This window comes from Equus asinus, chromosome 3, assembly GCF_041296235.1.
Source record: "Equus asinus isolate D_3611 breed Donkey chromosome 3, EquAss-T2T_v2, whole genome shotgun sequence".
NCBI lineage: Eukaryota > Metazoa > Chordata > Mammalia > Perissodactyla > Equidae > Equus > Equus asinus.
In genome coordinates this window covers 119,845,426-119,873,366 of record NC_091792.1, presented here as the reverse complement: position 1 = coordinate 119,873,366, position 27,941 = coordinate 119,845,426, and the positions used below count along the sequence as shown (strand labels likewise).

The 27,941-nt window shown below is 39.5% G+C and overlaps 1 long non-coding RNA gene across 1 annotated transcript; it reads right to left on the bottom strand.

Moving 5' to 3' along the window:
- Positions 1–574: 574 nt before the first annotated feature.
- Positions 575–27,617, bottom strand: LOC139044866 (uncharacterized). Its single transcript, XR_011502229.1, has 3 exons — positions 27,552–27,617; positions 4,856–4,960; positions 575–3,856 (listed from the first exon to the last, which is right to left on the bottom strand). It is a non-coding gene; the product is annotated as an uncharacterized lncRNA (long non-coding RNA).
- Positions 27,618–27,941: the final 324 nt, after the last annotated feature.

Here is a 27,941-nt window from a genome sequence, read left to right as displayed (position 1 = left end):
AGCTTTTCTGAGGATAGCTTTGTATAAATATAAGATACCTTTTGTTATTGTTTATAGTTCGTGGGATTGGCGGAAAGAAGCTGAGAGCCAGCAATGCTCGTTTTTATGGGCAGAAAATAGCTCCTGGAAAAACAACCTGATGTGTAGAGCACAATGTTCTTATCAAGCAGACAGAATTATCTTTCCCAGGCAGCCATGAACACAAAACACCTGGTGCACACGTTTCCTGCCCCTTCACATATTTTGAAAGAAAGAGACCTTTACCCTGACCTGTCAAGCAATGATCTTCATGAACTTCTGTCCACAGACTTTGCGACAGTTATCTTGGCTTGCTGCTGTGGATTTAAGTAATAAACAGAGCTGATCGTCACTCATAGGGCATCTTCTTCTCCAGATATCACTCAGACCTTATCAGATCCACACATGCATTTCTTCTTCCTTAAAATGCAGCCACTGGATGAGCTGAGTCAGGGGCTTCCTGAAGCATCGGCCCAACATTGTGTTGGGTGCTGTTGAGAAGATGGGGACCTTGAAGACTTGATCCTGACCTGGAGGTTGTTTAAAACCTTTGGGGAGAGAAAACAAAATAAAACCACTAAAAACATTTAGAGAACAATACAAATGTATTCATAATAAGATTTGCTCCCTACCTTAAAGACTCAAAGGTGTTTATGGAAGGTAGAAATCAGTGAGGGAAAGCTCCATGAAGGACTAGGACACAATACACGTGGAAGGTGCTCAAAAACATCAGTTAAGTGAATGAAGGAAACTTGAAATGGGCCTTGAAGGATGAAAAACATTTGAAATGGTGGAGAAAGGAGCAAATAGCCAATGCTGGGAAAGCCATATAGCACCACAGTAGTGTAAGTATTGACATTGGATTGAGGCGGATTGACCTGGGTATGCCACGCACCAGCTGTGTGACTCTGAGTAAGTTTAGTGAGCTCTCTAGGCTTTACTTTCCTACTCCATAGTGAGTGAGTACTAACAATACCTCCATCATAGGTTTTCGGGAGAACAAGGTAAATGTAGGCAAAGCTCTTAGCACAATGCCGGGCATATAATAACTGTTCAAACCATGTTCATTTATTGTTGTTATTATTACAGCAAATATGAACAAAGGCAGGAATGACCTAATCTGTTCTTGGGGAAAATCAATTTTCCCCACAATAAAACAATCAAAATACTTGATATTAAGTGTTATTTATATAAATTTGAGCAGGCAGGACCTGCCCACTGCAGCATTGTAAAGGAAGGAAAATGTACATGTATCACCTCCCTCAAGCTCTGATTCTTGCTCCTTCCCTCTCTATCAGTGCCCTTCCCCGTCCCCACTACCTCCACGTCCCCACTGTGCCACATCGAGCTCACAATCTCTCTTCTTGGCCCCTTCCTCTCTGCTGATACCCACTGCCCAGGCTGGATGAGAGCCTGGTGGGTCATAAAGGCTGGATCTACAGTTGTGGCCTTTCCGGCAATGATGGCGGAGTATGGGGTCTGGGGAAAGATTCTCTTGGATGTTTCTCGATCCTATCCAGTCATATATACATAGCTAACTGCCTCTAAGGCAAGGATCACTCAGCAGGAGAATTTCAAGTTCTTTACAGGTCACATTTTCAAGATGGAGAACTTAAGGAATTCTTTCTTTTCTTCCTGGCAGAGACGTAGATTGGGCCACAGGCACCATAGCTAAGCCGTGATGTCACAGGTCACTAGGACTGTCGTATACCATTGTGCAGTTGGGGCACTGCACACAAAAGCCTGATGTAGGCATCTGCTTGTCAAGCTGTGAGCTCCCAGCCCTCCCCCTGCCCCATTCTCCCTGTAGATGACAGTCATGTTCCTAGTGAAATGGCCTGGGACACATTCCTAGGTTCATAAGGCTCTCTTGGTTTCAAATTTCCTACAAGGATAAAACCCAAACTTCTCAGCCTGGCAGATAAAGCTCTTCACCTCCACCCCTGCCTTCTTCTCTGCCTTCTTTCCTTCATCTCCTGCCATGACAAACTTCTCCCAAGTCCCCCACTCCCAAGACACCACACTCTTTCAAGACTTTGTCCTGCCCCCTGAACACCGTCCCTAACTCTCTTCACCTGGGAAACTCTCGCTCACTCCATCAGAACCAGCTCCGGTATCATTTCCAATGTAAAAAATGATCATGTCTTCTCCGGCCTTTTAACTCTACAATCTTTTCCTCTGGGTTGTTTAGACCCCCAAAAGTTTAGCACATAGTAGACGCTTAAGAAAGATTTCTTGAATGAATGAATGAGTTCTGACATGAATAACAGCATTTATTATGATGTCTGGTAATTGTCCTGCTTACTTGTTGGTTTCCTCATCAGACTGTGTGCTTCTCAAAAGGGCGAGGTGAAGGGAAATTGTGTCTTTTACGTCTGTATTCTCAGACCCTAGTCCAGTGACTCATAAGGTAGGCTTTAAGTCAGAGTTTGACACATGAATGGATTTCTAATATATCTTTTGCAAAAATAACTTTTTTCTCATTACACATTCTTTCTTGCATTATTAGGCTACCCTTCTCTCTTAACGTTAGGTTGAAGGAAGGGATAGGGAGGAGGACAAGGGTCTTTTGTTCCCTTACCTCTCCGGGATACAGCTGAGAGTATGAACGGCAGGGGCGCGGGGAAGCCTCTTAGGCTGGAGTCCCTGGAATCACAGGCTGGGATGGGGAGTCTTGTGCAAGTGCTCACAGGGAGACTTACAGGGAGTGAGGGAAGCAAGACAGGGCATGGGAGAAGCAAAGTGAGGGTGTGGGTGCAGCTGCAGTCCAGGTTCTGCCTAATCCTGTGGGAATTTCTAGAACAAGGATGGCCTCAGAATTGTCCCACCTCCAGGCAGAGGGACGGGGCTTCTATCCCCCTGAGTTAATAGTTGGCTGCAGGCCATACCCAGAGGCATTTCTGGGTGGAGGAGCTCCCGGGGACCAAGAGCCAGTCTTCAGTGAAGGGTGCGGCTAGAAGTCATTGGTCACCAACACTCACAGCAACTGAGTGACAAGACAACCGGTCTTATAAAAGGATCTGAGCAGCACAGCAAAAACCCCTACCATACTCCTAAAAATAAAGATGATAGAAAGTGTTTACCCCTAGAAGAATTATCCAAGCCTTTATTTAAAATCTATCTACTTCTGCTGGACCAACCAGTCTAATCAACGTTGTTATCTGGACTGGTTCCTCACTCCCTAACAGATTAGAAACAGGGAGCTAGAAGAGGGTGCCATGACTCTGAAAGATGAGTGCACCAATCGAAGCAAAAAACAAACAGGAACTCCAAAAAGCATAGCGGTCTGGAACCTTGTAGCCTAGGGCCTTAGCGGGTTGTAAACTGAAGTCTAAAACAAATTGAAATTTACAATGGTGCTCTAAGACAATAAGAAAAGGTTAAATAAGCTATGTTTGGCATTCTATCAAGAACACAGGGTGATGTGCAACATAATTTTAAAAGATTTCATTCACAACTTGGAAGCTTAACGTATGTGAACAATTACATAGGCATTTAATTTTTGCAGGCTATCTCCTTCCCTGCCAGCCTTGGATAAGTGGGTGTTCCAGAACTACACCTCAGAGAACATCTGAGCCCCAGGAGCCTGTGGAAACTCCTCGGACAGCAGCATAACTTCGGACTTGTTTAAACGTTCTGATAGTTGTGATTCCACCTAGCACACATGATGAAACAATCAGAGCTGATGGAAACCTCCATCACCGCAAATACACACGGGCTGGTATAGAGAGAGCTCCAGCCTGGCAGCAGATGGATGGAGTTCAAGTTCCTCCACGGTCATTAACATCTGTTGACCCTAAGCAAGTCATTTATATTTGCTGAGTCTCGATGTCTTCAGCTGTAAAGGGGAAATAATCATATTTATCACATTATTATCGATTTTTATTATTTTAGATTACATATTATACCATTACATTACGTGTAATGTATTATATATTTATTATATTAACAATATTATTATTATGTCTCATTGGCTTGCTGTGAGGAGCAAATGAGATAATGTTTGCGAAGTTATTTGTAAGGGGTGAAAAATAATTAAAATGAAAGTGGAATAATTGGAAAAGTAACCACCCTTTCCTTCTTTCTGATGAAACTTGCGACAGTTTTTCAAGACCCATAAAACTGGTGAGATAGGCATGGATGCCATTTCCCATAGATTTATTCTGTCTCAGTTCACCGCCACCTGGCTTCCGATGCTGCCTTCCCGGTGGCTGGCCTGTACCCCCATTTCTTGCTCCTATTTCAGAATGACTGCCTTTGGAGAACGGGGTTTCTCAGGAAGGACATTGCATAATTCAAAACGCTGATCTGCCAAGGCTGTAACATTTTTTTCCTGGAGCCCTTTCAGGAATGTGTCACAGAAGGTGGGGGAGATGGGCCATGGAACAGAGAGTACTAGGCACCAGCAACCAGGTAATAAAATGTCCAAGCATTCCTTTCAAAATCTAATGAAGACATCAATCTTCATTAAGTCAAAGGGTCTGGGGTCCACAGAGGTGAGATTTACTGAGCCGCTTCAAAAAGCTGGAGAAACAATGACCAAAATGAGGCCATAGAACAGGAGGCAGTGAATTCTAGAACTCGATGATGTCTATTTTCAACAAGTGTTGAATTTGCCAATAGCTATGACTCCTAATCATGAGCCTCAAGCTCAGTGTTGTGCTGGAGCCAGCTTGCAGCAACTCAAGAAAGCCAGATATTCATGGCTCTTCCCAACTTCACACTCAGTGATATCATGTTGGTAGCTTATAATCAGCCGTGGTGGCAGGACTTACACCATGGAAATCAGCAAGTGCCGCAAATAGGGTCCCCCCCATCCCCCAGAGAGCCAGCTTACCAGCACACCACTGCTTAACCTTGTATCCAAATGTCAACAAGACGTGTGGAATCCTGAAATAGCTTTCAGAAGAGCGGTGTTGTTCTTGAATTTCCGTGTGAACCACTGAAAAAAAAAGTTTATGTGTATATAAATATCAGGAATCCTTTGCTTTCATATTCCAAATTCACCTTCCTCATATAGCCCCTCTTTCCCTTTAGGCTGAATGTGGAGAGTGGCTGCTACTGAACTGAGAAAAACCTGAGTCACTATCATATCCTTGGCTTTGTCAACTTGATTGTTTTTCCATGAGTGTTTTCCAGGCTCTATCCTCCGCCGGTACAGAGGATGCCTACAGAAAGCAATTTTCCTGCATGGAGCACACTCCCAGAGTTTGAGGTATCCTGTGGAAAAGCAGGGGCAAGATGCTGCTCTCTGCTTGGAGGAATTTTGCAAAACAGATTGGATTCGGCTGAAAGTGGGCAACTTTAGTAGGAAAACATAATTTTCTTCTTTCTTTCCATACCAAACTATAGGATTAACAAAGAATAAAAATGTAAACATGCACAATATTCACTTCCTCAGACCTTTCTTTCACTAATGTCTTTGTGGCTGTAGCTGATTATTTTTACCACTCTTTCCCATAATTTACCTAGAGGCAGAAAGAAAAAGGGGTGGGGAAGAAAATTAGCATCTACAGAGCACCAGCTATATATCAGGTCCTAGAATGTCTTATTTAATTACCATAACAAGCAGGCAAGGAAGGTACTATTACTTCCATTTCTTCAGAGAAGGGAAGGTAAGAATTACGTAAGGTTATGCAGCTAATGGGTTTTGGAGCTGGAATTTGAATACAAGTCGCTTTGACTTCAGACTTTGTGTTTTTCCACTCTTTCTACTACTGTATTGACCCATGGAAGAACAAAGTCTGCCTGTGAAACCAGTTCTGGAGACATGGGTGCAGGCTGAGTCTGGTCCCTTGGGGCTGGCTTTCCCAGGACACACATTAGATTGTCTAATGAGAGAAAGCTAAGAGACTTCCCAGGTGCAGGACTTGCAATTTCTCCGGGGAAGTTTTGAGACAAACACCAAGTCTTTGTTGTCATGCTCATTAAAGGCGCAAAATAGGAGAAGAGCATGGGAATCAGAGGCAAATTTTGGAAAAGGCTTTTAAGAATTTTGTTGTTTCAAGTGCTTCTGTTCTAATAGCCTAATCCAACTACTCCTACCTTAGCCTCAAATTGCACCTGTGTTGTTTAAAGAAAGAAAGAAAAGGATGTCTTTTCCAGGAATTCACTCCAGGAGAAATATATGATGGCTTTACCTGTAGATTTCCCATTGGCCATTGTGCATCATTCGGGGGGACTGTGTCACACCCCAGGCTAAGGAAAGTGACATACTCCCTTTAGTTTCCTGGGATACACTACAACAAAGAATCTTGTCTTTTCAGGTTTTGGTGATAACAATGTTACTGATATCATACTTTACTTTCACAGAGTTTACCAATTCACAACAGCTCAGTGAGGTTAACAGAAGTTTTTTTAGATTTTTGGATGAAGTGGCAAAGAGATATTGCATTGATTTCTGCACACTATACCTTTACACACTTTGAAAACAATCACTTATTTTCCCTCCAAATCTTATTCTCTCCTGGGCAGTGACTTCACTTAATAGGCTTTTAAAATTTTTGATGATATAAGTAACAGATATTTAAATGTTAAATAATGAAAAAATTTTAATGTAAAATGATGTAAATGTAGGACGTTAGTTTAATTTTCCAAGTACATACTTTAATAAGAAATGATACCTTAGGAATTTAATGTTAGTACCTAAATATTTTTCAAAACTATAAAAAATTATATATATGATTTTATATAAAATATTTTATAAATTTTTATTGTGATATCCTAAAGTCTGGCAAGAGAGAGGTACACACAGAGAGAGAATGTGTATGCATGTTAAGTTTTCGACACACTCAACTCGAAGTGCCTTTATGATCTCCAGGTTGAAATGTATGCAGTGGATATATGGGTCTGGAACTCAGGAGAAAGATTTGGACTATAGGCACGGTTTTGTAATTCATTAATATATAGATGATAATTAGAATCATAAGAATGGACAGGATCATTCAGTAAAAGTACGTAGAGTGAGGAAAAGATAGGGTCTAGAACTGAAGCCAGAAAATCCCCACACTTAAAAGCCGAGACTGTTCAGATGTCTAGAGCCATCCAAATGCCTCCACCATCTCTGGGCCCACTCCAGTGGGATTCTGTCTTCTTCCACCTCCTAGGTAAAAAGAGGCTTCAGAAAAGAGGCTTCACTGACATTTCAGATCATGTTGGAGTTTTTTCTACACCAATGCAAAAGCTGTATCCTGGGAGAATTGACATTTTAAAAAATGGCATGGGGCCAGCTCCATGGCGGAGTGGTGAAGTTTGCGCTCTGCTTTGGCAGCCCAGGGTTTTGCAGGTTCAGATCCTGGATGCGGACATGGCACCACTCATCAAGCCATGCTGAGGCAGCATCCCACATGCCACAACTAAAAGGACCTACAACTATGTACTGGGGGACTTTGGGGAGAAGAAGGAAAAATAAAATCTTTAAAAAAAAAATGGCATGAGAGAACTTACACCTCAGGTTAGGAGGTAGAAACAGTCAACAGAAGCAGATCCAAAGGTGACCCAGTTATTAGAACTACTAGACCAGGACCTTAAAACAACTATTATAAGTATGTTAAAGAATTTATAGGAAAAAAGTGGATATAATAGGTTAAAACATTCAGTATTTCAGGAGAATTATTCAAGCACTAAAAAAAAAGGAAAATATGATATCTAAGACATTTGGGGAGTTATGAGTAGCAATTAGACATTACAAAGGAAAGGATCAGTGAATAGGAAGAAAGATCAATAGAAATTACTCAAATTGAAGGAAAGAAAGAAAAAGGATTTAAAAATGGATAGATTATCAATAACCATGGAATAATATCAAGTTTCTAGCAAATATGTAATTGGAGTGGGAGAAGAGGAGGAGAGAGAGAAGCAGGCAGAAAGAAAACACGTGAAGAAATAATAATTGAAATTTTTCCAATTTGATGAAAACATCAACTCATGGATCCAAGAAGTTCAAAAAGGCCCTTGGCAAGATAAATATAGAGAAAATCCCTCCGAGACACATGATAGTCAAATTGATACATAAAGAGAAAGAGAATAGCTTAAAAGCAACCAGAAAAATAAAGACATATACTGGGAACAATGATATGAATGATGGCTGCTTTCCCACCAGAAACTACGCGAGACAGAAAACAAATCAGAGGACAATGGAACAGGCATCTTTAAAGGAAATAAAACTGTCACCATAGAATTCTATATCCAACTAAAAGAATTCTTTAAAAATGAAGGTAAAATAAAGACATTCAGACAAAAGAAGACTGAGAGAATTTGCGGCAAGCAGACCTATATAACAATAAAGACTAATGAAAAATTTTCAGACTAAAGAGAAATGATACCAGACAGACTCTTGGATAAAGGAAGGAAAAAAGAATGACGAAAACAGGCAATGGACTTGCAGTTTCCAGTCCAGCATGCAAGGAGCTTTAAGAAGTCACCACTCAGTCCTAACAACAAGTAAAAAGTTGACCAAACTGAAAAAATCTCAGTGCATCAATTCTCCTTAGATTTGTCAGAGAAAATGAGGTTGCAGGGCAAAATGTTGCCCCCAAAATTGGAGAAACAGGTGAATACAGAGAATCACAACTTATTGGAGCAGAAATTCACAAGCAGAAGCCTCTGTGGGATCCACTGCTAGGGTAGAAAATCCTGAACTGTAATTGACAAACTGCTGGAAGCTGAGCGTAGACAACTCTGAGAGTTAAAACCTCCAGGGGTCGCAGGCATGCAAAGCTGGAGCAACACTTGAAAATCCATTAATGTAATCCATCACATCAACAGAGTGAAAAAGAAAAATCACATGATCATATCAATCGATGCAGAAAAAGCATTTGACAAAATCTAACACCCATTCATTATAAAAATTCTCAACAAACTAGAAATAGAGAAGAACTTACTCAACTTGATAAGAACTATCTACAAAAAACCTACAATCGGGGCCAGCCCGGTGGCTCTGCTGAGCTTGCACGTTCCACTTCTCGGCAGCCCGGGGTTCGCCGGTTTGGATCCCAGGTGCAGACATGGCACCGCTTGGCAAGCCATGCTGTGGTAGGCGTCCCACATATAAAGCAGAGGAAGATGGGCACGGATGTTAGCTCAGGGCCAGTCTTCCTCAGAAAAAAGAGGAGGATAGGCAGCAGATGTTAGCTCAGGGCTAATCTTCCTAAAAAAAAAAAACCCCAGAAAAACCCCCTACAATTAACATACTTAATGGTGAGAAACTCAAAGCTTTCCCACTAAGATCAGGTACAAGGGAAGGATGTTCCCTTTCATCACTCCTTTTCAACATTATACTGGAAGTTCTACTAATGTAATAAGTCAAGAAAAGGAAATAAAAGGTATACAGATTGGGAAAGAAGACATAAAACTGTCTTTGTTCTCAGATTACATGATCCTCTATGAAGAAAATATGATAAAATATTCCTGGAACTAATAAGCAATTATAGCAAGGTTGCAGGATACAAGGCTAAATACAGAAGTTAATTGCTTTCCTATATACCAACAATGAACAAGTGGAATTTGAAATTAAAAGCACAATTTATTCTTGCCTCATAAAAAGGTGTATATTTGGCTCTGAATACAAAATTAAACACAGAAAGAAAGAAGCACAGACAGAAAATATCACACAAGTCAGTTATTGAAAAAAAAATCTCCAGTGAACACATTTCAGTCACGTTCCCTATCTTCAGCTTGGATTAGAAAACAGGAAACTACAAACCAACCAATGTCTTTCCCTTTGAAGAAAACTTATTTTTTTAACAAAGGGGGAAAAAACAAACCAGTCCCTGAAATCTGGCAGGTGGTTATTAGAGGCCTCTGGAAGCTTTCCTTAATCGTTCTAGTGAAATGGGATACATGTGGTCATTGGAATATGGCCACCTCTTTATTTCTTGCTAGTAATGATCATCATCTGAAGGGAGTATGTCGGCCTGGGCACCATTTGATTCCACTTATGCAATTTGACGTCTCAAGGTCAACTAGCCTAGAGTCTTCCATTCCATATCTTCTCTGAATCTCCTCCATATACAGTTTCTTGTCACTGGATGATGAGAGAATGATGGGATCCTCAGGGTGGAAAGCCACTTCACTGGTGGAGCCAGTATGGCTGGGCAGCTTATACAAAATCCTCTTGCTTGTGGTATCCCACACATACACAACCTTGTCAGCTGAGCCAGCTGCTATCTTGCTTCCATCAGATGACCAAGACCATCTCATAAGATTCTTTTCAAAGTTGTGCACATGTTCTTGAAATATCACTTAAATTATCATCCTTCAAAATAAAATAGTTATAAAACTAACAAAATATGTACAAGATCTATATCAGAAAAACTAAAAAACTCTGATGAATGAAATCAAACTAAATAAATGGAGAGATATTCCATGTTCATAGATAGGAAGACTCAATATTGTCAAGATGTCAGTTCTTCCCAACTTGATCTATAGACTCAAAGCAATTCCAATCAAAATTCCTGCAAATTATTTTATAGATATCAACAAACTGATTCTACAGTATACATAGGAGAGGCAGAATAGCCAACACAATATTAAAGGAAAAGAACAAAGTTGGAGGACTGATAGTATCCGACTTCAAGACTTACTATAAAGCAACAGTAGTCAAGACAATGTGGTATAGGCAAAAGAATAGACAGATAGATCAAGGGGACAGAATAGAGAGCCCAGAAGCAGGCCCCAAATATAGCCAACTGACCTTTGACAAAGGAGCAAAAGCAATACAATGGAGCGAAGGTAGATTCTTCAACAACTGGTGTGGGAACAAAAAGACATGCACATGCAAAAAAAATGAACCTAGACATAGACCTTACACATTTCACAAAAATTAACTCAAAATGGATCACAGACCTAAATGTAAAACGAACACATAGGAGATAACATAGGAGAACATAGGAGATGTTAACATAGGAGAAAATCTAGATTTTCTCCTATGACTTTAGGTATGGCAATGACTTTTTACATACAACACCAAAGGCACAATCCATGAAAGAAATTGACAAGCTATACGTCATTAAAATTAAAAATTTCTGCTCTGTGAAAGACAATGTCAAGAGAATAAGAATACAGTCCACAGACTGGGAGAAAATATCTGAAAAAGACAAATCTGATAAAGGACTGTTATCCAAAATACACAGAGAACTCTTAAAATTCAACCTTAAGAAAATGCAACATGATTTTAAAAATGGGCCAAAGACCTTAAGAGACACCGCACCAAAGTAGATTACAGATGGAAAATAAGCACATGAATAGATGCTTCACATCACATGTCATCTGAGAAATGCAAATTAAAACATCAGTAAGATACCACTACACACCTATTAGAATGACCAAAATCCAGAACACTGACAACGCTAAATACTGACAAGGACGTGGAGTAACAGGAACTCACCGACATTTCTGGTAGGAATTCAAAACGGTACAGCCACCTTGGAAGACAGTTTGGCAGTTTCTTACAAAAGTAAGACGACTCTTACTATACAATCCAGCAATCATGCTCCTTAGTATTTAGCCAAAGGAACTGAAAATTTCTGTCCACACAAAAACCTGCACACATTTGTTTATAGTAACTTTATTCATAATTGCCAAAACTTGGAAGCAATCAAGATGTCCTTCTGTAGGTGAAATGAACAAATAAACTGTGGTACATCCAAACAATGGAATATTATTCAGTACTAAAAAGAAATGAGCTATCAAGCCATGAAAAGACACAGAACAAACTTAAAAGCATATTACTAAGTGAAAGAAATCAATCTGAAAAGGCTGGATACTGTATGATTCCAACTATACGACATTCTGGAAATGGCAAAACTATGAGATAGCAAAAAGATCAGTGGTTGCCAGGAGGAGTCGGGGGGTGAGGAATGAATAGGCAAAGCATAGAGAATGTTTAGGGCAGTTAAAATACTCCGTATGATATTATAACGATAGATATATGTTATTACACATTTGACCAAACCCATCGAATATACAACACCAAGAATGAACCCTAAGATAAAGTATGGACTTTGGATGATTATGATGTGTCAATGTAGGCTCATCTTTGGTAACAAATGTACCATTCCAGTGAGTGATGTTGATAATGGGGGCGGCTATGCATGTGCAGGGGCAGAGGGTATATAGGAAATCTCTGTACCTTCCTCTCAATTATGATGTGAACTTAAAACTGCTCTAAAAATAAAGTCTTAAAAAAACTTCAGGGAAATACGGTCATAGGGGACTCCCACACTTGTGTTGAGTTTTACTTCTAGGAGCTTCACCAGGTCTTCACAGTGAACACTGTAGAAATATCTCCTAGTGCTTCCAGCAGGAAAAGTGGAAAGGGAGCCATCTTGAAATATGCCAGAGCATTCTGTTCTTCTTAACAAGGCCTTCCCTCAAGAGAAACTATTTTACCTGAACCTAACCTCCTAGGGATTTATCAGAGCCTAATCTACCTGGGGAAAGGGAAATATCCAACTCTAGTCCCCTCTAGACATTCTGTCCTATCTAAGGGAGAAGGAGGGAACAAAACTGAGAAGCACCGAAGTTCACAGTCCAGGGCACAGGCTCACCAAGACTGGGACCTAATCACAGGACTATAGAACGCTCTCCCTGCCCCCACACCTTACCAGCACATTCCAAAAGGCCTCTTTACTGCAGTTCCTTTACACGCTACATCAGGTCCACCTTTCAACAAAAAGTCACAAGGTATACTAAAGGGCAAAAAAAATACAATTTGGAGAGATTGAACAAGCATCAGAACCAGAAGCAGATATGACAGAATTGTTGGAATTATCAGGCCATGAATTTTAAAAACCATGATTAATATGCTAAGGGCTTTCATGGAAAAAGGAGACAAATGCAAGAACAAATGTATGATTAAGCAGAGAATTCTACAAACAAATAAAAAAGAAATGCCGAGGATCAAAATTACTATAACAGAAATGAAGAATGCCTTCTGATGGGCTCATGAGTAGACTGGACATGGCTGAGGAAAGAATCTCTGAGCTTGAGAATGTTACTCTAGACACTTCCAAACATGAAAAGCCAAGAGAAAAAAAGACCGAAACTAGGTCATAAAGGATCATACAACTTCTGCCTTCTTCACTGGAATACTTGCCCTTGAAACCCTGAGCCAGCACATAAAAATTTCAACTACCTTGAGGCTGACATCCCAGAGAGAATACGTAGTGGCACTTTAGTCAACTGTCCCAGCTGAACCTGTCCTTGAGCCATCTCTGTCTAGGCATCAGCTACGTGACTAAAGAAGTCATCTTGGATGTGCCTTCTCCAGCCCCAGATGCTCCAACTCCCAGTCACTGGAGTCATCCCAACTGAGGCCCAAAATAGCATGAGGCAGAGAAGAGCCATTGCTGCTGCTTTTTATAAATTCCTGATCCACAGTATCTGTGAGCATAAAGCAATGCTTGTTCTTTTACACCATTAACTTTTGGGATGGTTTGTTATGCAGCAATAGACAAAAAGAATGCTAACCATATCGATAGTTATACTAAATATAAATGAACTAAACACTTCAAATAAAGACAGAAATTGTCTGATGGATTAAATGTAGTACCCAATTATATGCTGTTAGCAAGAGAAACTCTTTGAACAGAAAGATATTGACAGGGTAAAAGCAAAGAATGAAGAAAATGTGTAAACATTAATCGTAAGAAAGTTGAAGTGAATATATTAATTTCAGGTAAAGTAGACTTCAGAACAAGAAACATTGCTAAACATAAAGAAAGACCCTTCCTAATGATAAAATGCTCAATTCATTAAGACAAAACAAATCCTAAATGTGTACTTGCCTAATAACAGGGCTTTACAATTATAAAACAAGAATAAATCAAAAATTGATAGAACTAAATGAATAAAACCACAATCACAGTTGAATATTTTAACAATTATTCCTCAGTAATTGATAGAACAAGTGAATAAAAATCAGTAAGGAGACAGAATACTTAATTGACACTATCAACCTACTTAAGCTAATTAACATTTATAGAACACCAAACCTAACAGTATAGAATGTGTATTCTTTTCAAGTGTTCATGGAATATTTACCAAGACAGACTATATGTTGGCCATAAAACAGATCTTAATAAAATCCAAAGGATTGAAATATGACAAATTATGTTATTTAAGCACAACAGAATTTAATTAAAAATCAATACAAAAACATATCTTAAAAAACCCCAAATCTTTGGAAATTAAGCAACATGCTTCTAAATAACCCTAAATAATCAAAAGGAAAATTAGAAAATATTTTAGCTAAATGGTACTGAAAATATATCAAAATTTATGGATTATGGCTAAAGTAGCACTTTAGGGAAATTTTTATAGCTTAAAATACACATATTAGAAAGTAAGAAAAGAATAAAATAAGTGAGCTAACCTTCCACCTTAAGAAGCTAAATAAAGAAGAGCAAAATAAGTAGATGGAAGGAATAATAAAGACAAGTGTGGAAATCAGTGAAATAGAAAATAGACAAATAATAGAGAATATCAACAAAGCCAAAAGTTGATTCTTCAGAGAGATTAATAAATCTGAAAAACCCTTATCAAGACAGGCCAACAAAAAATGAAAGAAAATATAAATTACCAATATCTGACCTGAAATAGGGCGCATCACTAAAATCCTACAGAAACCAAGAGGAAAACAGATTTACACTAATAAATTAAAAAATTTAGATGAAATGGACAAATTCCTTGAAAACCACAACTTAACTGACACAAGAAGAAATAGAATATCTGAATAACTCTATATCTTTTAAAGAAATTGAATTTGTAATTAAAACCTTTCCCACAAGTTTTGATACCAAAACTTAAAGAAAAATTACAGAGCAATATCTGTCATTAACCTAGACACAAATATTCTTTACTAGCAAATGAATCCAGCAATATATAAAAATTATAAGGCATCAAGACCAAGTGGGGTATATCCCAAGAATGTAAGATCATCTTAGCATTTGAAAACCAATCAATATAAGTCATCACATTAACAAAATAAGAGAAAAATCATATGATGATCTAAATAGATGCAGAAAAAGTATTTGAAAAAGTTTAATACCAATTCAAAGAAAAAAATAAACTCCACAGACTACACACAGAGGGGAACTTTTCAATCTGATAAAGAGCACCTACAAACAACTTAAAGCTAACGTTTTACTTAATCTTAAAATATTGAATCCTTTCTTGAAGATTGGAGACAAGGCAAGGTTGTCTATATTTATCTCTTTTATTCAATATTATAAAGGAGGGCCTATCTAAACAATTTGGCATGGGTATTGCTGTTGGGATAGACAAATAGATCAATGCAACAAAAGGAGTGAGAAACAGACCTACACTTAGCAAACTGATTTTCAACAAATGTGTCTTTTCAACAAATAGTGTTGGAACAACTATACAACTGCATGGAGAGAAAAGAACCTCCCCCATTATATCACAGCAAATGCAAAAATGCCTCAATGTAAAAGCAAAAACTATAAAGTTTCTAGAAGAAAGTAAAAAACATTCGCATGACTTTGGGGTAAGAAATAGTTTATTAGACAGAACTCGAAAGTATGAACCATAGGAAAATAATGATAAATTGGACTTCATCAATAAAAGTTTATACTCATCAGAAGATGTTGCTAAGCAAACGAATAAGCAATCTTCAGACTTGAAGAAGATATTTGCAATTCATTTGATCTAATAAAGGATCGCCTCCAGAATATAAAGAATTCCTACAACTCACAACTCAATGATAAACGGTTAAAAAATGGGCAAAAGACTGAAACAGATGCTTCATAAAATATTGTTCATCGGGATAATGCAAATTAAAACCACAGTGAGATACCATTTCACATCAACCAGAATGGCTAGAATTAAAAAGACTGACCCAAATGCTGGTGAGGACGTATAGGTGGGTTGGCAAACTATTGCCAGCAGGCCAGAGCCAGCTTACCACTGTTTTTGTAAATAAAGTTTTATTGCAACACAACCACGCTCATATGTTTATAAATTGTCTATTGCTGCTTTCACAAGACAGTAGCAGAATTGAGGAGTTACAACAGAGACCATATGGCTTGCAAGGTCTAAAATAGTTACTTTCTGGCCCTTTAAAGAAAAAGTTTACCAGTTCCCAATGTAAATCAACTACAATTCTCAGGCCTTTATTGAGCGACTGTAAAATGGTACATCCACTTTGGAAAACAGTTTAGGAATATCTTATAAAGTTAAACATTTATCTGCCTTTGACCCAACAATTCCACTCGTAGGTATTTACCCAAAAGAAATAAAAGCATACGTTCACAAAGGGCTTGCAAATGAATGTTCATAGTGGCTTTATTATAACAGCCAAAAACTGGAAACAGTCCAGGTGTTCAATAGAAAAATATACAGAAAAACATATAAACAAACTGTGACATAGTCATAAAACTGAATACTCCTCAGTAATATAAAGGAATAAAGTACTAATACACAACAATATGGCTGAATTTTTAAAATATTGTGCCGAGTGCAAAAAGCCTTATACAAAGAGTACAGGTTTCCCCCGCTGTCAGAAAGCACAGCGTTCCTGTGAAACCTGTCACAAGCCGAAATTGCATGAAGTGAAGAAGCAATTACCTTAGGACACATCTTGCTAAAGGAGGCACAAAATAATCAAGATAGATTACCGGTGCTCACAGACACGGTTCAGTTATCGCGGCTTGATGCGAGATGCTGAGTGCAGTTCCCGGGGAAGGGGCTTGCGGCGCCACTCAGGCTGCTGGAGGTGCGCGCTGCCTCTACAGTGGAGGCTGCAAAGCAAACCTTGAATGCTATTTTCACTTTTCGCCTTTTTTCGTAAAAGTGAATATCCTCTTCAGATTTCTTTCGGTTAATGAAAACAGGTACTAATGTAGGTCTTTCGTAAAAGCGAAGTGGCGTAAAGTGAATTTTCAAAAACCGGGGTTACCTATATACACTATGGGATTCCGTTTATGCAAAATTCTAGAACAGGGAAAACTAATCTATGCTGGAAAAAAATCAGAACTATAGTTGAGTATGGTGGGGGTGGGAGCCGGCAGAGACTGCTTGGGAAGGGCATAAAACAACTTCCTGGGCCTGATGGTACTGTCCTATATACTGAAAGAGGTTTGGGTTATTCAGGTTCATGCGTTGTCAAAATGAGCAAATACGTACTAAAGATTTATTTTCTTGTTTGCATACTTTACATCAAAATAAAAAACTGCAGGGCTGGCCCCGTGGCCGAGTGGTTAAGTTCGCGCGCTCCGCTGCAGGCGGCCCAGTGTTTCCTTAGTTCGAATCCTGGGCGCGGACATGGCACTGCTCATCAGACCACGCTGAGGCAGCGTCCCACATGCCACAACTAGAAGAACCCACAACGAAGAATACACAACTATGTACCGGGGGGCTTTGGGGAGAAAAAGGAAAAAATAAAATCTTTAAAAAAAAAAAATCCTCTGTCACAATCTCTAAAAAACAAAATTAAAAAAAAAATTAAAAACTGCAGACAAATACTGAACTCTGCTTAATGTTCTGCAAGCTGAAATATTTATGGGGAAGCATACTGATGTCTGCTGTTTACTTTGCCATGCAATAAAGAAAAGATGGATCAATGGATGCATAGAGGGATAAACGGATAGATACACGATAAGGCAAATATAGTTAAATGTTAACTGTAGACACTAGGTGAAGGGTGTACAGGTGTTCACTGTAAAGTGCTATGCTGTAGCTTGAATTTTTCATAGTACGTTGGTGGAAATTTTTCAAAAAAAAAAGAAAAGGAGCCAAGAAAATTCTTTAGAAAAGGAGAAGGGGCAGGTGGGCAGAGGGGAGTAGTTAGGGAGTTGCTTCTAGTTCTTTGCTGTGATTCTCGCTTTATAGATAGAAGAAAATGCATCTATAAAAACTGACTGAACAAAGACCCCAGTAGAATGGAATTTTACAGGATATCTATAAGTGGTTTTCAAATCCTTCCAGAATAGGTCGGAAATGCCCAGGTTCCTGAAGTTGTAGGAGATTTCCTTGCCTAAATTTGCCATGGCTGGTTCATGACTGCTGGCCTGTTTGGATTGAGTGTGGGATCCCCAAAAGCAGCAAGCATTGCTTCTAAAAACACTTCAAATGAGAGGTCTATTGAGAGGATAAGGTCTATAAATGGACCTCTCAGAGGATTTGTTATTCTCATAGAGCCCGAAGAATTTTCCTTTATGCCTCTATAAAAGATACAAGGGGAATATTCCTCAGCACTATAAACTTCATGAAGGTAGAAACACATCTTTCTTGCTCACCATTTTATATCCAGCACTTAGCACAGTGTCAAGCATAATGAAAATCTTGGTTAAATGTTTGTTGAACAAATAAATGAATAAATGATGATCCCTCCTACTGGAAACTTCAGGGTAACTTTCAAAATAAATGATCCACACAATTCAACTGCCCTCTCTACTCAACACCAGTGAAAACAACTTCCCAGCAAGGCCTTGATTAAATACACAATTTTATATCTTTGTTGAGATGGTTAATATGTTTTCCGGGTAAGAGGACAATCAAAACAACAATTACTCCTGCTACTACCATTTATTGAGCAAGTACTATAAAGCTGGGGACCATGCGAAGCACCTTACCTTGTTGCCAATCCTTGCAATAATCCTGAAAGGTCAGAATGAGATGAGAAAACCAGTGCTTAGCCAAGATAAATAATTTACCAAAGGATATACCACCAGAGATCCAAAGCATCCACATATAAGCTCTTCGACTCCAAAGATTATTTACAGTGCTTAGCACAGTATAAGGTATATTTGCTCTGTGCAATACAACACACAAATAAATGTAGAAGACTATTATCTAGTTAGGTTGCTTTTTCCCATGTGCATATATGGAGAATCTACTCTTGGCAAACATCTCCTGTAGACCATGATGTGTGTGTGTGTAGTAACTACCTAAACAATTAAAAGAAGGAAGGAAGCACATCCTCCCTGGCCTTTGGCCTCTCCCTTCCTCACCCTCTAGTAAATACAACCCTGTCCAAACCAGAAAGCTCTTCCTACCTCTAGTAGAAATAGTTGCCCCGGCCTTATTATTCTCCACCCAGTACCGTTTTTTTTCTTTTTTTTGTTTTGTTTTGTTTTTGGATATTTGTTCTCATGAGAGGACTGCTCCTGGGGTTTGTTGTTTCTCCATTTCCTTAATGGACACTCCAGAGCCCTGTTCTTCCCTCCAATGAAGGTTTATTTGGACACTGGACATATATAAATGTTCCTGCTCTGGTCACAACCATCCCTAAACAGTAGCACAGGAATAGCACCCATACAGGGACATAGGGACCACAGACATGGGCAAGAAGCTCATCCTGCAGAGAATCAGGCAGTACCTAAAATTTGTGTCTAGTGCAATCCACCACTCCCTGTCATTGTCCCTCTTCTCTATGTTGAAAACCTTCCTACTCGGCCGGAACCCTGTTTAGAACTGAATACCTACTAATACATGGGTCTGAGTTAGGACACATGCTTTCTAGGCCACAGTCAAAATGTCAAGCTGTTACAAGCAGACTCTCATGTTACACAGGTTTAATGTTATAAATCAGGGTTCTAGTCCTGAAAACACAGGTCATATCATTAGATATGAAAATTGATCAAAAATAAAAATTAAATTCCTCTCTATTTTCTTTTTAATATGAGATATATCATAATCCAGAATAGTGAGCAAGACTTATATGTACAGTTAAAATAATAATTACAAAGTTAATATCCATCTTAATACTGAAATCCTAAAAGAGATCCACTTCTGAGAACAATGACTTAATTCAAGAAGTTGAATATAGCCAGTGTTCCAGAAGCACCCCCACATGACCCTCCCACATCAACTTCCCCCATTTCCTCATCTGGGGTCATCATTATCCAATTTTCAGTGATAAAAAATTCCTGGTCATTCTCTACAGTTTTAATATGTATGTCTATGGCCCAAAACAATATAATTTGCGTTTGCCTATTTTTGAATTTTATACAAATGAATTTCAACTATAAGAATTCTAACCATAGGTATCCTTTTGTCACCTGCCTCTGTCTCCCAACATTACATCTATAGGATTCACCCATGTTGTTGCTAAAGTAATGCTTTAAAACATTAATCTTAAGCTATTTTGTAAACGTTGACCTTTATGAAGCTTTCTTCATATATTGGGATAGGAGGACTGAAGACCCCAACTTCCTTCTGGGTGAATCTCCAAATAGCAAGCGTGGGGATTCTTCATTACTACATGCTGTCTTCAACACTTTTGTTGCCCATTTGACTTGAGGGATGTCTTTAAAAAGAAAATATTGGGGATGATAACTTCATTCTCTCTTTCTTTGTCTCCTTTTCCTTCTCCTTTTTCTTCTTCATCTCCTTCTCCTTCCCTTTCTCCTGAAAGATCACTGGAGACCATCTTTGAGGCTGCCTACTGCAACTCATTTTCGCTTTCCACAAACCCATAATATATGAGAACTATTTGATCCACAAGTCACAGATGAGGAAACCCAAGCACAGAAACATTAATTACCTTAATGCCATATAGAGAGCCAAGAGATGAGAGACATGAAAGAAGAATTAAGAAAACCTGGAAGATAGAATGAAAATTTCCAATCTCCAGTCCATCTAATAGAAATTCCAGAGAGAACAGAGAGAGTAGAAGAGAGGCAATATTCAAAGAGATTATACCTGAGAATTTTTTTGAAAATAAAGAAATAAATAAGACCTCACACTAGATTCTGAGCAGTATAAATAAAAATAAATCTATACCTGTGTTCGTTTTAGCAGAAATACAAACATTAAATTCAAAAAGGAAAACCTTAAACCTGCAAAGGAGAAAAACCCATTCTCTCGAAAGAAATGGCAATTAGACAGATAGCAAACTCCTCATTAGCAAAAATAGGATCCAGAAGATAATGGAATAATATGTTCATAGTTATGAAAAAATTGTTCAGAAAGAATTGTATAACTGGCTAAACTATCATTCAAGACATCTTTAGACTAACAAAGTTTGAGGAAGTTTTTAATGCCTAAGTCCTCATGAAAAAAATGTATGCAAGAAAAAGTTGAAACCAGAAGTAAGAAACGAATCATAAAGTAATGGTAAACCAAAAAATTGGTAAATATTTTATTACATCTAAATAAGAATTCATTTTTGAAAAAGAATACTAATTTTAGAGAATTTTAATTCTAGTTAACGTGGAAGATGGAGACAGGGACAATTTAAAGTTAATGCATTGTACATTCCTGTGGGGATCATTTGCTTGCTTCTGAGAGATTTCTCTTTATCTTTCTTACATTGTCATGTCTGGACCAACTGAAGCCATCTTGCTTCCTGGGTAACACTGAAACTGCCACCGAAGATAGAAAAGCAGGGAAATGGAAATAACCTGGGTGCTGCTGAAGCCTGCTCTACCTCTAGACTTCCTGTTATGTGAGATAATAAATTTTCTTATTGTTTAAACACATGATTCTTAACTTTCACTGTGTATCAGAAGACAACTGATCCCCGTGTTATTTTAAGGTAAAGTCAAGGTCTTCCAGGGTGAACCCATCTGAATCCGGGTTTTCTGTTAGTTATACCTGAAAACATTTGAGTGATATGGACACCTCTGCAGACATGTCCATCGTTGTTTTCCTTAAACCTTCAAGGCAGGGGTTCGCTCTGGGGTTTTCCTACATAGCTTCCTCCTGGGACCAAGGTCTTTGGCATCTAAAGTGCACCATTACTGATGTCTGTTTCTTGAGGACCCAACAAAACCCACCCAAAGCCTGTTCCATGTGACTTTGTGTAGTTGTAACATGTTAAGGATCAAGGATGTGGATGACTCTGCTCATTTCATAAAAGTGGTTTTTTTATGTTAAAAAATATTTTGTGAAGAGTTACCTTTAACACAACAGTTTCACTGTATCTTAGTCAATATTGAGTTTAGGTATGACTATCAAGTGAATACAATATTTGAATATCTTATTTTTTTGGTGGACACTGTGGAAAGTACAGGAGTCTAGAATCTTCATACATACCATTTTTATAAATTTCCAAGAAGCTTCAAAAAGTTTTTTGTATGCAAGTATATTCGTTAAATCACTCTCAGCAAGGAGACTGTTATAAATAGTACCTGCTTAACAGTAGTTCAGTGAGCTCCTGAAATGAAATCTACCAGAGTATCAACTCTTAATACACACCATCGAGAGCACTGTGTCTGAACAGTTGGTGGGTATGGTGGCGGGGTGGCGGGGAGCACAGGCATCTCTTGAGATAAATAGTAAAAGAAAAAAATCAGAGAGCCACAAGTAAGAATGACAACTTTCAAACTGGCCCACCTCTCTATCTAACCAGACGTTAGGAAGCAAACGGGTCTGAGAAGAGAGAACTCAGCACGTCTCAGGGACTAACTGTTCACAGAGGCGGCTATACAGTTAACGCAAGCTGTGGGCTGCCAATAAAACATAATAAGCCACGCCCACAAGACGGCAGGATCTCTGTGGGAACCCGGGCCCGCCCACCACACGACCGATGGTTTTCCTTGTGCCATTAACCAGCAAGTAGGTTAATGATTGCAGTGGTCTATCTCAACACTCCCAGCTGCTTTTAGCACGTAACTCCAATGTAATGTTCCTCAGCTTCCGCCAGCAGGCAAGAGGGAGAGCTTTATCAGAAAACGTAAAGGTCACTTTGTGATTATTATTTCTCCTTTGGGCAAGGCTACCCTGAGTGCCCCCACACAGCTCCTGTGGGACCTTATCTCCTGAGGACTCTGGAAATGAGTACCACGGCGTTAAGATTTCCGTCCATGCCCGCCCCACTCCACCTTCACGTACACTTCTAAAAAAATTTAATACTGGGCTGCCTTAAATCACACAAAATGGCAATTGATAAGATATGGAGTCAGCTATGTTTTCCTCTTAGCATAGCCTGGCTGACCTGGTCACCCTTTCTTCAGTCCCACTTGGTCCTTGCTGGGCACAAAGCCACCCACTGTTTTGCCATCCCAAGTCTGTCGCACAAACTCTATCATCTGGTACGCTAGGTCCTCAAGACGGTCATACTGTCTCCTTGTATGGACTCAGCACTTTACAGTGCAGGGCTGGAGGAACCCCAGCAGGTTGCGAGGCCAGGAGTAGCCTGAGACTAACTTTTAATTAAGTGCCTGGTGGAATTGTCATTTAATTAAATGCCTCTTGTCATTTAAGAGAAATCATTAAAGCTTCCACTTAGAGTGATTCAGTCTCCGGGAATTGTCCATCACATGGCAGTGGATTGCAGATCCAGCCAGCATCTTAAAGAGAGCAGTTCCGTCATTAAGCAGTCACATCACAGTTTCCCTCACTACTGAATGCAAATTGGATTCTTAGATCAGACATTTTCAGTGTTCAAATATTTTTGGTTGGAAGATGCATAGAGGAGACCAGAAGAGAAAGAGAATGTCAACTCCCAAAAAGGTCATATGCCAACCACCCACTTTTAAACTCCTTATCCTGCTCAGGCACACAAACTCCAGAGAGCCTGACTAAAGGTGTACTGGCTGGCCAATTCAAAGGAAAGAGACTTTTTCTAGGTTTTTCTTAAAAATCCAAATTTTAACTTGCAGGGATCTCCTCAGCATCCCACTCCAACTATTGGCGATTTGCCTGAAAAATTCTGTCTCCGTAAAATTTGAAGGCACTGGAAGACATGACTACAAGTGCTTTTCACTGATTGCTTTGTTCTCTCACCATCTCAAATAGTTCGGAAACAACATAAAGTCAAGTATGACAGAAAAGCCCCAAGTGAATTTCTGAAGATTAGGCTAGACCAGGCAGACAAAGAGACGGGGTATAGAAGAGCATATTGTTATGGGCTTTACCGACATCTTTTTCTAATACATTTTATTTTTGATAAATCTTGATACCAACTGGAGTCTGAGGAATGGCAGATGTTTCTAATAAGTCCTAAAGTATTGCTTATGAGTTTAAGCTCTTGAATCTGCTTCTGGGACTAAAACTTGGATCCACTACTTACTAACTATATAACCGTATACAAATAAGTTAACCTGCCTAAACCTCAGCTTCCTCCTCTGTAAATTGATGATAATATTAGTACCAAGCTCATAGGGTTGTTATGAGAAATACATCACATAATAGATATATAACTGCTTAGTACTCTGCCTAACACAGAGTAAGCTCTTAATAATTATTATTGTTACTGTTGTTATTATGTATAGCAAATCAATGGAAATAATATGGAGGTGCCATTGGTACACGAGGTGAAGGCCGTTTACCAGCTACTTGGCCAGAAATGAGACTTAGTCTCCTTCCTTCTGACAGACTGCAGTTTTAAGGGCCTTGCCAGGCATCTACCTGGCAGTTCTAGGGGAGCACAGGCCTTTACCAAGATCACCTGGCAACCTAACACCACAGAGCCAAGCCCTGTGTTAGCAGAAAACACTAAGTGAGCTGGCTGCCATACGGAGCCTTGACATGATTTCTTCAAAGCCTCGCTCAGAGATGACTCTTTCATCCTCCCATATCAGGAGAGCAAAAGGCCCAAGAGCCTTTGGTCATTCATGGCTGTGGCTCCCCCAGGTCCTTCTTCCTTTGGAGCCTAGTTGTTGCTGAAACTACCGTAAGCTCAGACTCTTGACCCATCATCAGTCACCATTCTGATGATCTGGCAGGAAAAGATACCTACCCTTGGTTCCTCTTGGGTGAACACACAGTAATTTATGAACCAACAGAGCACCGCTTCCTCGTGACTTCATATGCTTAAAGGCTAATTACATCTGTGTAGGGATTACACTTACATTGTGCAGCTTTATAGAAACAAACTCCCGGCTTCCTCAGATTCCCTTAAACAGCTCCTTATCTCTGAAAGGGAGATTCTTATCAGGCCATATGGTAGAGGGCCTGTGCAGTTTCCAAATGACCCCAGGAAAATCTGGGGCCTAATCATCCTGCAGGCCTGAGGAGAGGCCTGGATAGGGTTTCAACCTGAACCGGCTGGGAGGCCAAAGCCAAGGAAGGAGATTCTTCTCTGCCTTCCATCCTCCATAAACCTGTCAAAGGCTGCGTCTGACCGAGTGACCCACATCAGCTCCTCTCCCCAGGTGACCAGCGCTTCCTATGTTGACCTTCATGCAACAAGGAGCTGGAGTGTACAAATCCCAGGGGATTATGGGGCACCTTATCCAAAGTCAAAGTGAAGTCTTTGCCCTTTCCGGGGGTGCTGTGGGAGGACTGTTTTGGTAGTGACGCTTGGCTTTTTAACTCACTAGCTAGCTAAGCCCCTCCAACCCCTGAGGAAACAATTCAATGCTACCAGCTTCCTTTTGCCAATTTGGCAAGGTAGCCCAGCTCAACCCACTTGCCTCACACACAGTTATCTCAAGGCTTGGGAGATTCCCAGCCTTGGCAGACACTAAAAACACTCCTTCCCTTGGGTTTTAACAATTCAGTGAAAGACCTTGTCTTAAGGAACTCTTGGGGGAGGGGGACAAGGAGCAGGAAATGTCTCCCTGCGTGAGGAGCCCGGGAGCCCGGGGCCCTGCTGGAGCTTTCCAGCCCATGACTCACGGGGCCACTTTCCTGCTTCACCCAGCCTGTACTCTGGCTCCTTGGCCACTGTGTCTCAGCACCTCTTCCTGTCTCCATTCCGCTCAGACCCCTGAACAAAGCAGGAGTCTGGAGTCCACGGCAAAGACTGAAGTGTTGTGTATATATTTGGGCGTCATCTGTGGAAGCAGCTATTTTGAAAACAAAAAAATAACTTCCCTGCCCACTGAAGAACTTGGTGAGCTCTTAGAAGTGACTTCTTTAACCATGTGAGACTGAAACCTTGGTGAGCACCTCTTGAAAAAAGAAAGGTAGACATAGTACATTCTTTTTCATTGATTCGTAATAATAGGTAAGGTATTTGTTGGGTGCTTATTATATGCCAGGCACGGTATTACCTGCTTTACATCTAGTACTTTATTTAACCCTTACAACAAACTTATGAGGAATGTACTGTTACTATCTCCATTTTATGAATGAGGAAACTGAGGCTCAGAGAGGTCAAGTGACTATCACATGAAGACACAGCTAGTAAATGGTAGAGCCAGGATCCAAACATGGGTCTGTCTAACTCAAGAGCCCAGATTCTTGGTCTCTAATATGGGCTGAAAGGGAACTTGGAGACCAGCTGGTCTAACTGGTGCTCTGATTCCCTAACTCCTTACAACTTCTTGACTCCTCTCCAACAACCTTACAGAACAATCTCTACTTGCTCTGGGGTAGGGAGAATTCATAAGGCACAAAGGAAAGGGCATGTGGTTGGGAATCAGATGATGCAGGGCCTGCCACTCTCATGGCTTCTATCTGTTGATCTAATCTGCCCTTTGGGAAGACAAAAGAAAGTCAGAGTACAGTCTGTGGAAGCCTCTTCATATGTTAAAAGAGACCCCTTGCATACCCCTTAAATCTTCTCCAGTCTAACTATTTCCAGTTTCCCAACCATTCTTTATGTAAGACCATCCTAGTCACCTTCCACTGGATATGCTGCAGGCTGTCAAGTTACCTCTTAAATGTGCTTCCAAGAATGCAGTGTCAGAATCCAAGTGGGTCTGACCAGCTTGGAGACAATGGGACAACTCCCTCCCTTGATCTTCACATGTTTATCTAGTTATGCAGCTTAAAATTTCCCCCACTTCTTTGGAAACCCCAACGTACCCTGAAAACACAGTCAACAAAAGCCTCTAAGTTATTTTGCTCTTGTTGGTGCCTAGGAGAGCAGGCCAAAATGCCAAAAATCAATTCACTGAGAGCCAATTGGCTAAAATTCTATTTACCAAATGACTGATGTTATCATTGCGTTCCACAGGTATTGAGCGCCTACTATTGTCAGGCACTGTTCTAGGCGTGGAGATAAAGCAGTGAACAAAATAGACAAAAATTTCTGTCTGAGTATAATGGAATTGTTCCAGCCACTTTTGAGTTCTTCTGATTCCTTTTGAATGTCATTTCAACAAAGCCTCAATTGGCATGTAAGCCTTAATTTTGCATTTCTAGCATTTGGTGAGAAAAATTCAGCATTTCATATTGATGTGATTAGTTTGGATCCCTTTATATAATTTTCATATTACTGGCAAATATATAAGATAATCTGATGCTGAAACTGATGAATTTGAATGAATCATTGAAAATGATTAAATATATTCATGGGAAATTTAAGCCTATCTCCATCAACTTTTGAAAAATTGGACATTCTGTAAAAATTCTGCTATGAAGATGGAGTGAAAACCAATCTGTTACAATGTCACAGAAATCTTCAATACCAATTGTTGTAAACTTTATAAATAATTCTTAAAGATTTGGGTTTATTGGTAAATTTAATCTGATGAGTTAATCATTGGGCAAATTGGTCATTTGACAAACTGATTTTTAGCAAATTGGTCACTGTCTAACTGATTTTGGCAAACTGGTATTTGTTAACCAATTAAACCAAAATTTGTGCAGAAAAATCTAATTAATTTATTTGAGTCAGCATTTGAATCCTGACCAGTGAGCTCTTTCTGAATCCTGACTCTATCACACTACAATCTTACCAGGCACATGTCATCCAGCAATTTGTTCCTCATGTTATGAGTATCCTTAGGTGAGTCTTTAAATCTAATGGAACAAAGAGAGAAGTAAGTTCCATTGGAGACTTCCATCCAGTTCGTCGATGGTAAGTTCACAGTCTTTGAGAACTATCTTTCAACAAGTTATAAATCTACCTAATTTCCCTATCACCAGCATCATCATAAGAATGTAATAATACCTAAGCTTTATTGCACACTTTCCACCTTTCAGGTAGTGTGTTAGGTGCTTTACACACATACCTCATTTAATCCTCATCCAGATGAGGAAAGTAAGACTCAAAGAGGTTAAGTAACTTGCCCAAGACCATACAGCTAGTAAGTAACACACTTTCTTTCCTCTGGCAGTTAGATGTT